A 13,314-nucleotide genomic window follows, 5' to 3' on the forward strand; every position below is an offset into this window, starting at 1 on the left:
TCCATTTTCATTGTAAATAAATGAGGATATAGCGCAATAATTGAAATAAACCAACAAATGAAAATAACTATACAATTTGCTATTTTGTGTTTCCCAATTTTTGTTATCCTGTTTAAATTAATTTTTACCTATTTCTAAAGGGCCCCATACACTACAATGATATGTCTGAGGCTGAAGTCGGAGGCGATTTCCCTTGAACTCTCCCGGGAGCTTACCGTTGAGTGGTTCCATATGATTCCATACGATTTGGTACGTTTTGAATGCGATATATCTTATGCGATCCCAGCCATGCCTTCGGGAACCGACATTACACGAGTGCAGCACTAACAATCTAGGGGAGCCAATCCGACCCTCACGGGAATGCGCATTGGATCGGAAACACATCCAAAATGCCCGATTTCACCCGATATATCGGCCCGAATGCCCGAAATTGGATGAAATTGGGCATTATCGTTCTAGTGTATGGGGCCCTTAAGAATAGTAATATTTAAACCGCCACTTATTAAATAAAGCTGATGACATTCACATCATGCATTCATTCTTTTGCTCTTCAGTTCCTGATTGTCTCATGTGTTTGCACGGGATGCCAGCGCAACAGGACTATTCCCATTCGTGGGTGTCCATGACACCCATAGACTGGGAATAGATCCTGTGGCGAGCACAGCAAGCAGCTGAGCCCGCAAGGGTACTCTTTGTGCTTGCCCCACTGCCGGCATTCTGGTGGGTGGGATGCCGCTGTCTGGATATTGACAGCTGGCATCCTGTCCACCGGCAAATCATACTGATTCTATTTGCACTATTCCCCTCTCAGAAACATGGCTGTACTGGTCATAGTAACTGATTAAGAGGTGGATGATAAGCAGTAGCAGCTATGGTTTTTACTGCAGGACTACTGCTAAGGCTGCAGCTGATGGGCTGTCCATTAAGACACCTACCAGGCTAGCTACAGCTCTAATCCACCATGGTGCACACAAAGGTGCACCATCAAGTGGACATCGGCTGCACTATCGGTCTCAATGGTATTTGGTTCCTGGTGTCAAAGCAACTGTGTCTTTTGGCACAGTCCCTAAGATCAGCACGCCCCTAACATGCCCGTGACTTGAGCTTACCCTCAGTCAGATGCAGCATGATTGACGTTAAACTTTACTACCATAGGCATTATTTCATAAATATAGGAAAAGAAAGTTGATCATGGATTAAACATACTGGTCTGTAACTTTGTACGTATTTGTTTGCGCAATATCATTTTGCTCTGCCCTGTAACGCAGAATTGGTTTGCAGAAGTGAATTATTGGATTTATGGCCTCATTACCATGAACTTATGCCAGGAGGAGTCTGTGAAAGCAACAAGTAAGTTACAAGCCAGTAGCAACAGACATAGGGCCTAATTCACACCTGATCGCACCAGCAAAATTGTTCTCTAATGGGCAGAACCATGTGCACTGCAGGTGGGGCAGATATAACATGTGCAGAGAGAGTTATATTTGGGTGGGGTGTGTTCAAACTGAAATATAAATTGCAGTGTAAAAGTAAAGCAGCCAGTATTTACCCTGCACAGAAACAATTTAACCCACCTAAATCTAACTCTCTCTGTACATGTTATATCTGCCACACCTGTAGTGCACATGGTTTTGCCCATTAGAGAACAATTTTGTTTCTGTGATCAGGTCTGAATTAGGCCCTTAGTCAGAATCACCTAGAATTAAAAAGAGAATAGGGAAACAAATAATTATGAGTGTACTATATATTATTGGTAATTAGAGATGAGGTCCAGTTCTTCGAGAACTGAACCTGCCTGAACTTACAGTTCCGAGTCCAGCTCGGGGTTTCCCGCCAGGCCTCGGATCGCAAAACGAGACAAAACATCATCATCCCACTGTCAGATTCTTGCGGGGTTTTTAATTCTGTAAAGGTCCAGGTGATCTGCGCCATTTCCACTCCGGCTGTGGAGAGTGCACTGAACGGACATGTCCATCTTAGGGCTGGGCTGTGTGGCATGAGGTGTGGACGTGGGGCTGCTGTAGGGCTGGTGTATCAGTTCTATCAGTCCAGGGATGCTCTGTCTGTCGTTAAGTGGTGTATCTGATAAGGGGTGATCTGTCCATAATCCACATACATCCAGGGGCTCTGCCCCAGTCTTAAAATAAACCCAGTATACAGTACTGTGTGTAGAAATAACAGTACATCCAGGGCCTGGTGTGTCTATGTATCAGTATCAGTCCAGGAGTGCCCTGTCTGTAGTCTGGTGGAGTATCTGACAAGGGGTGATCTGTCCATATACATCCAGGGGCTGGTGTGGCCTAGTGTGTGCTATGTATCAGTATCAGTCCAGGGGTACTCAGTCTGTCATCTGGTGGTTAGCTAAAAATGAGTGATCTGTCCATATACATCCAGCGGCTCTGCCCCAGTGTTAAAACCCCCCACCAGTATACTGTGTTGACATCCAGGGGCTGGTGTGTGTTAGTGTGTCCTATGTATCTGTATCAGTCCATGGATGCTCTGACTGTCTGGTGTATCTGACAAGGGGTGCTTGGTCCACCTAGGTGTTATCTGTCCGTCCATCCAGGGGTTCGGCCCCAGTGTGAAATTAAAATAATAAAAGCTAAAAAGATTAAAATATAATCATAATATATATATACACAGCAGAAGGGAGAGCACACCTTGTGAAATAAATGATAGTCCCGGTGCCCACGGTAGGAGTTTTCAGCCGAAAATCCAATATATGCACAGAAAGTCCGCAGCACACGGTCAATAATCAGAGCAACTACAGCAGATATACTGCAACGTTTCGATATTTTAATATATCGTCATCAGGCACAATAAAACATACAAACAAACAACTGACCTTATATCCCCTAGCACCCACATGGCGAGGGCTGCCTCCGGAAGCAGGGGGACGGCACCAATAAATGATGTCATCACCACCCGTCCGTTGCTAAGGCCACACGCCAAAATAAAACATTAAAAACAAACACCAAAAAAAGGAACATCGGCAGAGGGTACATGCAGGAGCAGCATATAGAACATCATATGTTACATTTAGAAACATAGTATTTATGTAAACTACAATAGATACAAAAAACACCACAATAAATAACAGTTGTAACCTTTAAATACATGCAGAGACACCAGAATACTCGTTCAAGCCCCTGGGTGATAAAGTTTGCAAGCAGTGAATCCATCGTGCGTCACATTTCAGCAATTTAGATGCACGGTCACCCCTCCTCAAATTAATCGGTACATGATCAATGATCATGTACCGTAATGTAGCCAAGCTATGCCTACGCCTGCATGAAATGACGGGCCACAGGTTGGTCACTTTGTTTAGTAGAGATGGCCTGCCTGATAGCATACCGATGCGTAGCCATGCGCTCTCTTAAAGTGCGCTCAGTTTTCCCTACATAACTGAGTCCGCAGGGACATGTAATAAGATATACAATGTAACATGTAGTACACGTTACCCGGTGTTTAATGAAGAATTTCTTACCGCTGTATGGATGGCAGAAACCGTCACCCACAACCAAGGAGCGACAGGTGGTGCAATCCAAGCAGCGATAACAGCCATTCCTACGTTTTAAAAAATTATCCTGAGTGGTTTGTGTCTGATCCATACCGGTGATATCAGTGCGCATCACCATGTCTCTAATATTACGTCCACGAGTATAACAACTCATGACTCTGGTTTGAGCTAAATTAAGAGTTTGATCCGATTGTACTATTGGCCACAGTTTTTTACTAATGTGTCCTATAGTACCACTAAATGAATTATAGTGATTGACCCAGGGCATTACTGAACCAACAGGTTCCTTCTTCCTGGATTGTAACAATTTGTAACGGGGAATGCTCAATGCCCTCTCTTTGGCTTTCTTGAGATAACATAATTCATACCCCCTCTGCAGGAAATCAATTATCTGTTTGTCTATATTCGCAATGGCTATCTCTCGATTGCTACAGATGCGGCAAGCCCGAATAAATTGAGAATATGGAAGACCATATTTAAGAGGTTTAGGGTGAAAACTTCCAGCGTGGAGAATAGAATTCCTATCACTGGGCTTCTGATATATGGAAGTAATTAGTGTATCATTCTGTAAGGTAATCTGAACATCTAAAAAGTGTATAGTAGTCTCATCAATATCATACGTAAATTGAATGGGATGTTTAGATTCATTATGCATAAAAATGACAGTTTCCAAATCTACCCGCGAGCCGGTCCATATGATGAACAAGTCATCTATATATATCGGCTATAATGAGTGATATGTCTAGAGATCTCTGGTTTAGAATGAAATACAGCATGCTCAACCTCAAACATGTACGCATTAGCGTAGCTAGGGGCCACATTCGACCCCATCGCTACGCCGGCCATTTGCAGAAAAAACCTACCATCAAAGATAAAATAGTTACAGGTCAAAATAAGTCTAAGTAAGTCACAAATCAATTCCACATCAGGACCTATATACGCTGGATGTGTCAATAATAATTTGCGTACTGCTGCTATCCCCGCCTCATTGGGGATGACAGTATAAAGGCTGGAAATATCAATGCTGCAGAGCAAACACCCTGGAAGAATCTGAATGTTACTAAGTTTATTTAACAAAGATGTAGTATCCAGTAAATAGAATGTATTGTCCACTATACATGGTTGGAGCAATGAATCAATATAGACCGCACAGTTTTGGAATAAAGATCCCCAGGCAGATATGATGGGTCTGCCAGGGGGAGAAATTAGATTTTTATGAACCTTAGGTAAGGTATACATTAAAGGTACAATCGGGTGTTTAGGTACCAAAGCATCAGCCAATGATCGGGGGATCTTACCATCCAAAACTGCCGTGTCAAGAATAGTACTCAGTTGATCCCTAAACATATCGGTGGGGTCAGAGTCAAGCAATCTGTAAACAGATGAATCAGATAGCTGTCTTTCAATCTCAGATTTATACGCTGATAAATCCTGTATCACAATTGCCCCGCCTTTATCGGCGGGGCGAATGATGATATCAGTATAAGTGTATAAATCGCGTAGTGCCTGAGTTTCAGATGCTGAAAGATTACTATGAATATTACCTACAGGCTTATTGATAGCATCACTACCTTGCTGGTCAAGCATGCGTGTGAAAGTTTTAATTGAAGCATTGTTAGTAAACGGCTCAAAGCTGGACTTCGGTAGCAATTTACGTAATTGAGGAGGGAGTATACTAGCAGGCTGTACAATCAATTCTTTATTTTTGTTAAAGTGCTCATGAAGGCGTAACTGCCTATTTAACCTATATTTCTCTATTTCCCAACAAAAGCTATCAAATTTACAAACAGGCACAAAAGATAGTCCACGATTCAGAACCTTTGTTTCTGCACAGGTCAAGGAACGTGAGGAGAGATTAATCACGATCTCTTATGAAGAGGGGGCCTGCTGACTCTTCCGCGCCCTCGACATCTTACCACCTCTACGCGTGAATCGCCTTTTGGGGCCCGCACTTGCCGGCGGGTACGTACCCCCAAAGGGGCATGGCTGGCCAACTCATCAGCATAGTCAGAGTCACTGGTAGTAAGTCCATCATGCTGGGACTTGTAGTAGCGTCTTGTATATCGACCCTGATTGTGATGGAAGCGTGAGTTCTCACCACGGTGATTCCCAATCCAGGAATACACCTGATTTTGTTCATAGTCAGCAATGACTTTGGTGAGTTTTTGCTTTTTAAATCGAACAAGATCACGCTTGTAGATGGTAATTTGTTTGTTGAGTTTATCAACCCACTCAATAGTATGATCATCCACAAATGTAGATTTATGCTGTGTTTCAAAAGCCAGCAATTTCTCCCGGGTCATTGCCAGCTCCTTACCCGACTCCTCAATTACCAGTAGCATAAGATCGTAACTACATTTATTCAATACGGCTATCCACCGCTTACAGAAAGTGCTATTATAACGACCAATTGTAGGGCAGTTCTTAACACGAAAACCACGGGGGATACGTTTTTCCTTAAAATAGTCACTGAGAGTGACCCCGTGGTAATAAAAGTCCTCCTCACGTTGTTTAAGTTTTACCCAATCCCGGTATAAATGTTCCAGAGATTTAAATTCAGCATCATCGTTCACTGCATCTTTAAACAATATGCTTTCAGCCTCCGATTCGGAAAATGATAACGCAGTGCCTTGTGTAATCTTTGAAAGATTAATGGAGTTATGTATATAATCACCTGTTCCGCTGATGCCCTCTGCCATCTTAAGGACGTAGCTCCGTCCACAACGAAAATGTAGCAAGGCTGTTAGGATCTCCTGCTCTGTGCTGCCACGTCGCCATGGCAACCGGGAGGCAAGTGTTAGCGAAGTAACCTGAGCGCAGCTGATACTCCGGTCCGGGTTTTTACTGTGTAGTGGTTACAGGCTCTGTGCACGGCAGGGAATCCGGCGCTGGTTTTGTGCTCACAGTCTGTGAGGTCTGAGTGGGGTGTGGACAGCACCTGCTATATAAACCATCCTCTCAGGCTAGGCAAATGCTGCTGAATCTTTGTTTGTTAGTCAGTTCCAGAGAGTTAGCTAGTACTGTGTGACTTTGTATTTACTTGTTGCTTACTGCGAATAGGCCTTGGGATTCGGTACTTCATTCTGCCAATCCGGACCTAGCAGTAAGACTGGAGTCAGTTGTTTGACCTGCTGGGGTTCTTTTGCTATTCTGTGTACCCAGCAGGTTTGCGGCTGTACTCTCAGACCTGCTTGCTTAATCCTCCCTCCCTGTGCAGGGCGTCCAGGTGTCAGTTTAGTGGCAGTAAGCTGAACCTGTGCCCTGCAAGTGGGGGTTAGGATTGTGGATACTCTCCTTGTGTCTATATTTCTATCTCTGACCAAGGAGTTTATTCCCACACCCGTTGGTAACCCTTTGGAGTTTTTTCTGTTGCTCTTAGCAACATCATTTCAGGTGCTCCACATGTTAAATCACTACACATCGCTTCATTGTCCGCTCTATTCCATCTGAGCATTCCTGACACTAGGGAGACACCCAATTCCTGAGCCTTTGGGCTTCTCCGTTCACTTTGTGTTTATTAGTTATTCCATCACCTCCTGTGTATGTTATGTTATACTGTCTGTGAGTTCGTTTGCTTCGCTTCCCTCTCTGTTCATACACCGGTATACTCCTGTTAGCACTGGTGTGCGTAACATATTCAGCAGCCCTACTCCTGTTGAAATTTTGTGGGAATATGGAGAATACCCCTCAAAATACTTTGCAACAGGTGGTCGATCAGGTGCAGGTCCTGACTCGACAATTTAATGAACATTAAAATGAACACCCCGCAGGCCGCTAGCGGAGCTCCCGCAGCAGCAGCGGCAAGTTCAGGGGTTAAGGAGCCGAAAGTAAATCTCCCGGATCGTTTTTCTGGAGATCGCTCGCAGTTCTTTTGTTTCAAGGAGAGCTGTAAGCTATATTTCAGGCTTAGGCCCCAGTCATCTGGGTCGGAGATTCAGCAGGTGGGCATGGTGATTTCCTTGCTACAAGGAGACCCACAGGTCTGGGCATATGGGTTACAGCCTGACTGTCCGTCGCTTAAAAGTGTTGATGCTTTTTTTACGGCACTGGGCATGTTGTATGATGACCCTGACAAGATGGCTTCAGCCGAGGCTCAGATTACAGTTCTTAAGCAAGGGCGACGGCAAGCTGAGGTTTATAGTACGGAGTTTCGGAGGTTGGCTCATGATACCCAGTGGAATGACCCAGCCCTGAGAAACCAGTACCGAAGGGGCCTTTCTGACCAGATAAAGGACCAACTGGTACAATATCCCTCGCCTGATAGCTTAGATCAGCTCATGCAGTTATCCATCCGGGTGGATAGACGGCTGAGAGAGCGTAGGCTTGAAAGGGAGACCGCAGTATCCTTTTTTCCCAAGGGAACCTCAGACTCTGAGGAATATTCCGAGGAGCCTATGCAGATTGGGGCTACCCGCCTCTCCTCGTGTGAGAAGACGCGGAGGAGACAGCAGGGTTTGTGTTTGTACTGTGGGAATAAAGGTCATGTTGTAGTATCATGCCCAGAAAAAAACGGAAAACTTCAGGGCCTGAGGGTGATGGGAAATATCCTGTCAGGCCAGAAGTCAGAATTTCCTAAAAATACTTTTCTCATTCCGGTGACTTTGGAGATCCTCGGTCAAACTGTCAAGACTGAGGCCTTTGTTGACAGTGGGACCGATGGGGTTTTCATGGACCGTCAATTCGCCCTGGAACACTCTGTTCCCTCAGTACCTTTGGCATCAGAGATTGAGATCTGTGGGTTAAACGGGGAACCATTGTCCCAGGGTAAAATTACCTCCTGCACCAGCCAAATTCCTTTGTTTATTGGAGCCACACACTCTGAAAAATTGTCTTTTTATGTGACTGTCTGTTCTTTTGCCCCATTGGTTTTGGGGTTACCCTGGTTAAGGGCCCATAACCCTCAATTTGACTGGGTCTCTGGGGAGATTCTTAGTTGGGGTAGTGATTGTTTCAGGAGTTGCTTGAGCCTTCCAGTCAGGCTCTCGCAGCTAAGTTTGCCAGGATTGCCAGGATGTTATGCAGATTTTGCGGATGTGTTCTCCAAAAAAGTTGCGGAGGTACTACCTCCCCATCGCCCCTATGACTGTGCCATTGATTTGTTGCCGGATGCTAAGCTTCCCAAGAGCAGGTTGTACTCCCTGTCACGTCCTGAGACTCAGGCTATGGCAGAGTACATTCAGGAGAACTTGGCTAAGGGATTTATCAGACCCTCACAGTCCCCAGTTGGGTCGGGGTTCTTTTTCGTGGGTAAAAAGGACGGTTCGTTGCGACCCTGCATCGACTTCAGGGAATTGAACCATATCACGATTAAAAACTCGTACCCACTGCCTCTCATTTCGGTTTTGTTTGACCAGCTTCGTACTGCCACCATTTTTTCTAAGATTGACCTACGCGGTGCTTACAATCTAATCCGAATAAGAGAGGGGGATGAATGGAAGACTGCCTTTAATACCCACTCAGGGAATTATGAATATTTGGTGATGCCTTTTGGGCTCTCTAATGCCCCGGCAGTCTTCCAGGAATTCATGAACGATGTGCTCAGGGAATATTTGGATAGATTCTTAGTTGTTTATCTAGATGATATCCTAATCTTCTCTTATTCCCTGGAGGAACATCAGAAGCATGTACGCTTAGTCCTCCAGAAACTCAGAGACCACCAGCTTGGGGCGAAGCTGGAGAAGTGCGAGTTTGAAGTCCAGCAAATCGCATTTCTAGGGTATATTATCTCCTCAGAAGGTTTCCAAATGGAGGGTTCTAAGGTACAGGCAGTCCTGGATTGGGTGCAGCCCACTAGTTTGAAGGCGCTTCAGCGTTTTCTGGGCTTTGCAAATTTTTATAGACGGTTTATCGCTGGATTTTTGTCTATAGTGGCCCCCTTGGTGGCACTCACTAAGAAAGGGGCGGATGTTGCTCACTGGTCTTGTGAGGCCAAAGTGGCCTTTGCTCGTCTCAAAAGGGCATTTGTCTCGGCCAAGGTGCTGCGACACCCAGATCCAGAGCGTCCTTTTGTGGTAGAAGTGGATGCCTCTGAGATAGGTATTGGGGCAGTGCTCTCTCAGATGGGGGTGTCTGATAATCGCCTTCATCCCTGTGCTTACTTTTCCCGTAAATTTTCGTCTGCCGAGATGAATTATGATGTGGGTAACCGGGAATTTTTGGCTATAAAGGATGCACTCGGGGAGTGGAGACACTGGCTTGAGGGGGCTAAGTTTGTGATCTCAATTCTCACCGACCATAAGAATCTGGCATATTTAGAGTCAGCGAAGTGGCTCAATGCCAGGCAGGCACGATGGGCTTTGTTTTTTGCTCGCTTTAATTTTTTGATAACATATCGCCCTGGGTCAAAAAACATCAAGGCTGATGCGCTCTCGCAGAGTTTTGCTCCAGTTCAAGAGACCACCGAGGAGCCATTGCCCATTGTGTCCCCATCATGTATTAAAGTGGGCATTACCCAGGACCTCTTATCATTAGTCCTTAGAGCACAGGAGCAGGCTCCTCCAGACCTTCCGGTAGGTCTCTTGTTTGTGCCTCCTAGGTTAAGACAGCGAGTGTTCCTGGAATTCCATGCCAAGAGGTCGGCAGGGCATCCGGGTATTGCCAGAACTCGGGAGTTGCTGTCTAGGGCGGTGTGGTGGCCCTCGGTGGCTAGGGATGTGGATCAGTGGGTTCGGGCATGTGACGTTTGTGCCCGAAATAAAACTCCTAGAGGGGTTCCTGTCGGCCCATTACATCCACTCTCTATTCCGTCTAAGCCATGGACCCACATTTCCATGGATTTTGTGGTGGACTTGCCCAAATCCTCGGGGATGACAGCCATTTGGGTTGTCGTTGACAGGTTTTCGAAGATGGTGCATTTCGTTCCACTGGTTGGGTTGCCATCGGCCAGACGCCTGTCTGAGTTATTTATGCAGCATGTTGTGCGCCTCCACGGGTTGCCACTTGATGTGGTCTCTGACCGTGGATCCCAGTTTGTGGCCAAATTCTGGAGGGCATTTTGTTCTGATCTCCAGATTTCTGTGAGCTTGTCGTCAGGCTACCATCCACAGTCTAATGGGCAGACTGAGAGGGTGAACCAGTCCTTGGAGCAGTTCCTCAGGTGTTATGTCTCCAAGTGTCATACTGACTGGGTTGCTCATCTGTCCATGGCGGAGTTTGCCTATAACAACGCGGCTCACTCTGCTACAGGGATCTCTCCCTTCCTTTGTGTGTATGGGCATCATCCTAAGGCCAATTCTTTTGACCCCCTGGATTCCACGTCTGGTGGTTCCTCTGTTGTTTCGGTCCTAAGGGGTATTTGGAGGAAAGTGAAGAAAGCCCTTGTGTCTGTGTCATTAGTGACCAAAAGGGTTTTTGATAAGCGGAGAAGACCCTGCTGCTTCAAATTAGGAGACTTCGTCTGGTTGTCCACCAAGAATTTGAAGTTGAGACAGGCATCTCATAAGTTTGGCCCCCAGTTCATCGGCCCTTATAAGATCACCAGGGTTATCAATCCGGTGGCATTTCAGTTAGATCTGCCCCGTTCATTGGGTATCAATAAAACATTTCATTGTTCCCTTTTAAAACTGGTGGTTAGTAATCCTTCTTCCAGTGGAAGACCTTCTCCTCTTCTGATACGGGGTCAGAGGGAGTTTGTGGTTGAAAGGGTTCTTGACTCCAAGATGGTTCGGGGTCGGCTGTCATTTTTGGTGCACTGGAAGGGGTATGGCCCGGAGGAGCGGTCGTGGGTGCGCAGTTGTGATCTTCATGCCCCCAGACTGATACGCTCTTTCTTCTCGCAGTTCTCCGATAAACCCGGTGGTAGGGGTTCTTTGACCCCTCGTCAGAGGGGGGGTACTGTTAGGATCTCCTGCTCTGTGCTGCCACGTCGCCATGGCAACCGGGAGGCAAGTGTTAGCGAAGTAACCTGAGCGCAGCTGATACTCCGGTCTGGGTTTTTACTGTGTAGTGGTTACAGGCTCTGTGCACGGCAGGGAATCCGGCGCTGGTTTTGTGCTCACAGTCTGTGAGGTCTGAGTGGGGCGTGGACAGCACCTGCTATATAAACCATCCTCTCAGGCTAGGCAAATGCTGCTGAATCTTTGTTTGTTAGTCAGTTCCAGAGAGTTAACTAGTACTGTGTGACTTTGTATTTACTTGTTGCTTACTGCGAATAGGCCTTGGGATTTGGTACTTCATTCTGCCAATCCGGACCTAGCAGTAAGACTGCAGTCAGTTGTTTGACCTGCTGGGGTTCTTTTGCTATTCTGTGAACCCAGCAGGTTTGCGGCTGTACTCTCAGACCTGCTTGCTTAATCCTCCCTCACTGTGCAGGGCGTCCAGGTGTCAGTTTAGTGGCAGTAAGCTGAACCTGTGCCCTGCAAGTGGGGGTTAGGATTGTGGATACTCTCCTTGTGTCTATATTTCTATCTCTGACCAAGGAGTTTATTCCCACACCCGTTGGTAACCCTTTGGGGTTTTTTTTGTTGCTCTTAGCAACATCATTTCAGGTGCTCCACATGTTAAATCACTACACATCGCTTCATTGTCCGCTCTATTCCATCTGAGCATTCCTGACACTAGGGAGACACCCAATTCCTGAGCCTTTGGGCTTCTCCGTTCACTTTGTGTTTATTAGTTATTCCATCACCTCCTGTGTATGTTATGTTATACTGTCTGTGAGTTTGTTTGCTTCGCTTCCCTCTCTGTTCATACACCGGTATACTCCTGTTAGCACTGGTGTGCGTAACACAGGCAGATAAACGGAATGTAAACTTGGTGGGTGCTCAATCAAGTGAGGGACATTTACTGCCAAATGACCAACACAAATATTCACAGCAGAAGGGAGAGCACACCTTGTGAAAGTACATTGATCATGTACCGATTAATTTGAGGAGGGGTGACCGTGCATCTAAATTGCTGAAATGTGAAGCACGATGGATTCACTGCTTGCAAACTTTATCACCCAGGGGCTTGAACGAGTATTCTGGTGTCTCTGCATGTATTTAAAGGTTACAACTGTTATTTATTGTGGTGTTTTTTGTATCTATTGTAGTTTACATAAATACTATGTTTCTAAATGTAACATATGATGTTCTATATGCTGCTCCTGCATGTACCCTCTGCCGATGTTCCTTTTTTTGGTGTTTGTTTTTAATGTTTTATTTTGGCGTGTGGCCTTAGCAACGGACGGGTGGTGATGACATCATTTATTGGTGCCGTCCCCCTGCTTCCGGAGGCAGCCCTCGCCATGTGGGTGCTAGGGGATATAAGGTCAGTTGTTTGTTTGTATGTTTTATTGTGCCTGATGACGATATATTAAAATATCGAAACGTTGCAGTATATCTGCTGTAGTTGCTCTGATTATTGACCGTGTGCTGCGGACTTTCTGTGCATATATTAGATTTTCGGCTGAAAACTCCTACCGCGGGCACCGAGACTATCATTTATTTCACCCGGTGTGCTCTCCCTTCTGCTGTGAATATTTGTGTTGGTCATTTGGCAGTAAATGTCCCTCACTTGATTGAGCACCCACCAAGTTTACATTCCGTTTATCTGCCTGGCTACATTTTCGTTGTGGACGGAGCTACGTCCTTAAGATGGCAGAGGGCATCAGCGGAACAGGTGATTATATACATGACTCCATTAATCTTTCAAAGATTACACAAGGCACTGCGTTATCATTTTCCGAATCGGAGGCTGAAAGCATATTGTTTAAAGATGCAGTGAACGATGATGCTGAATTTAAATCTCTGGAACATTTATACCGGGATTGGGTAAAACTTAAACAACGTGAGCAGGACTTTTATTACCACGGG

Source organism: Pseudophryne corroboree, chromosome 2 (genome assembly GCF_028390025.1).
Source record: "Pseudophryne corroboree isolate aPseCor3 chromosome 2, aPseCor3.hap2, whole genome shotgun sequence".
Classification (NCBI taxonomy): Eukaryota; Metazoa; Chordata; class Amphibia; order Anura; family Myobatrachidae; genus Pseudophryne; species Pseudophryne corroboree.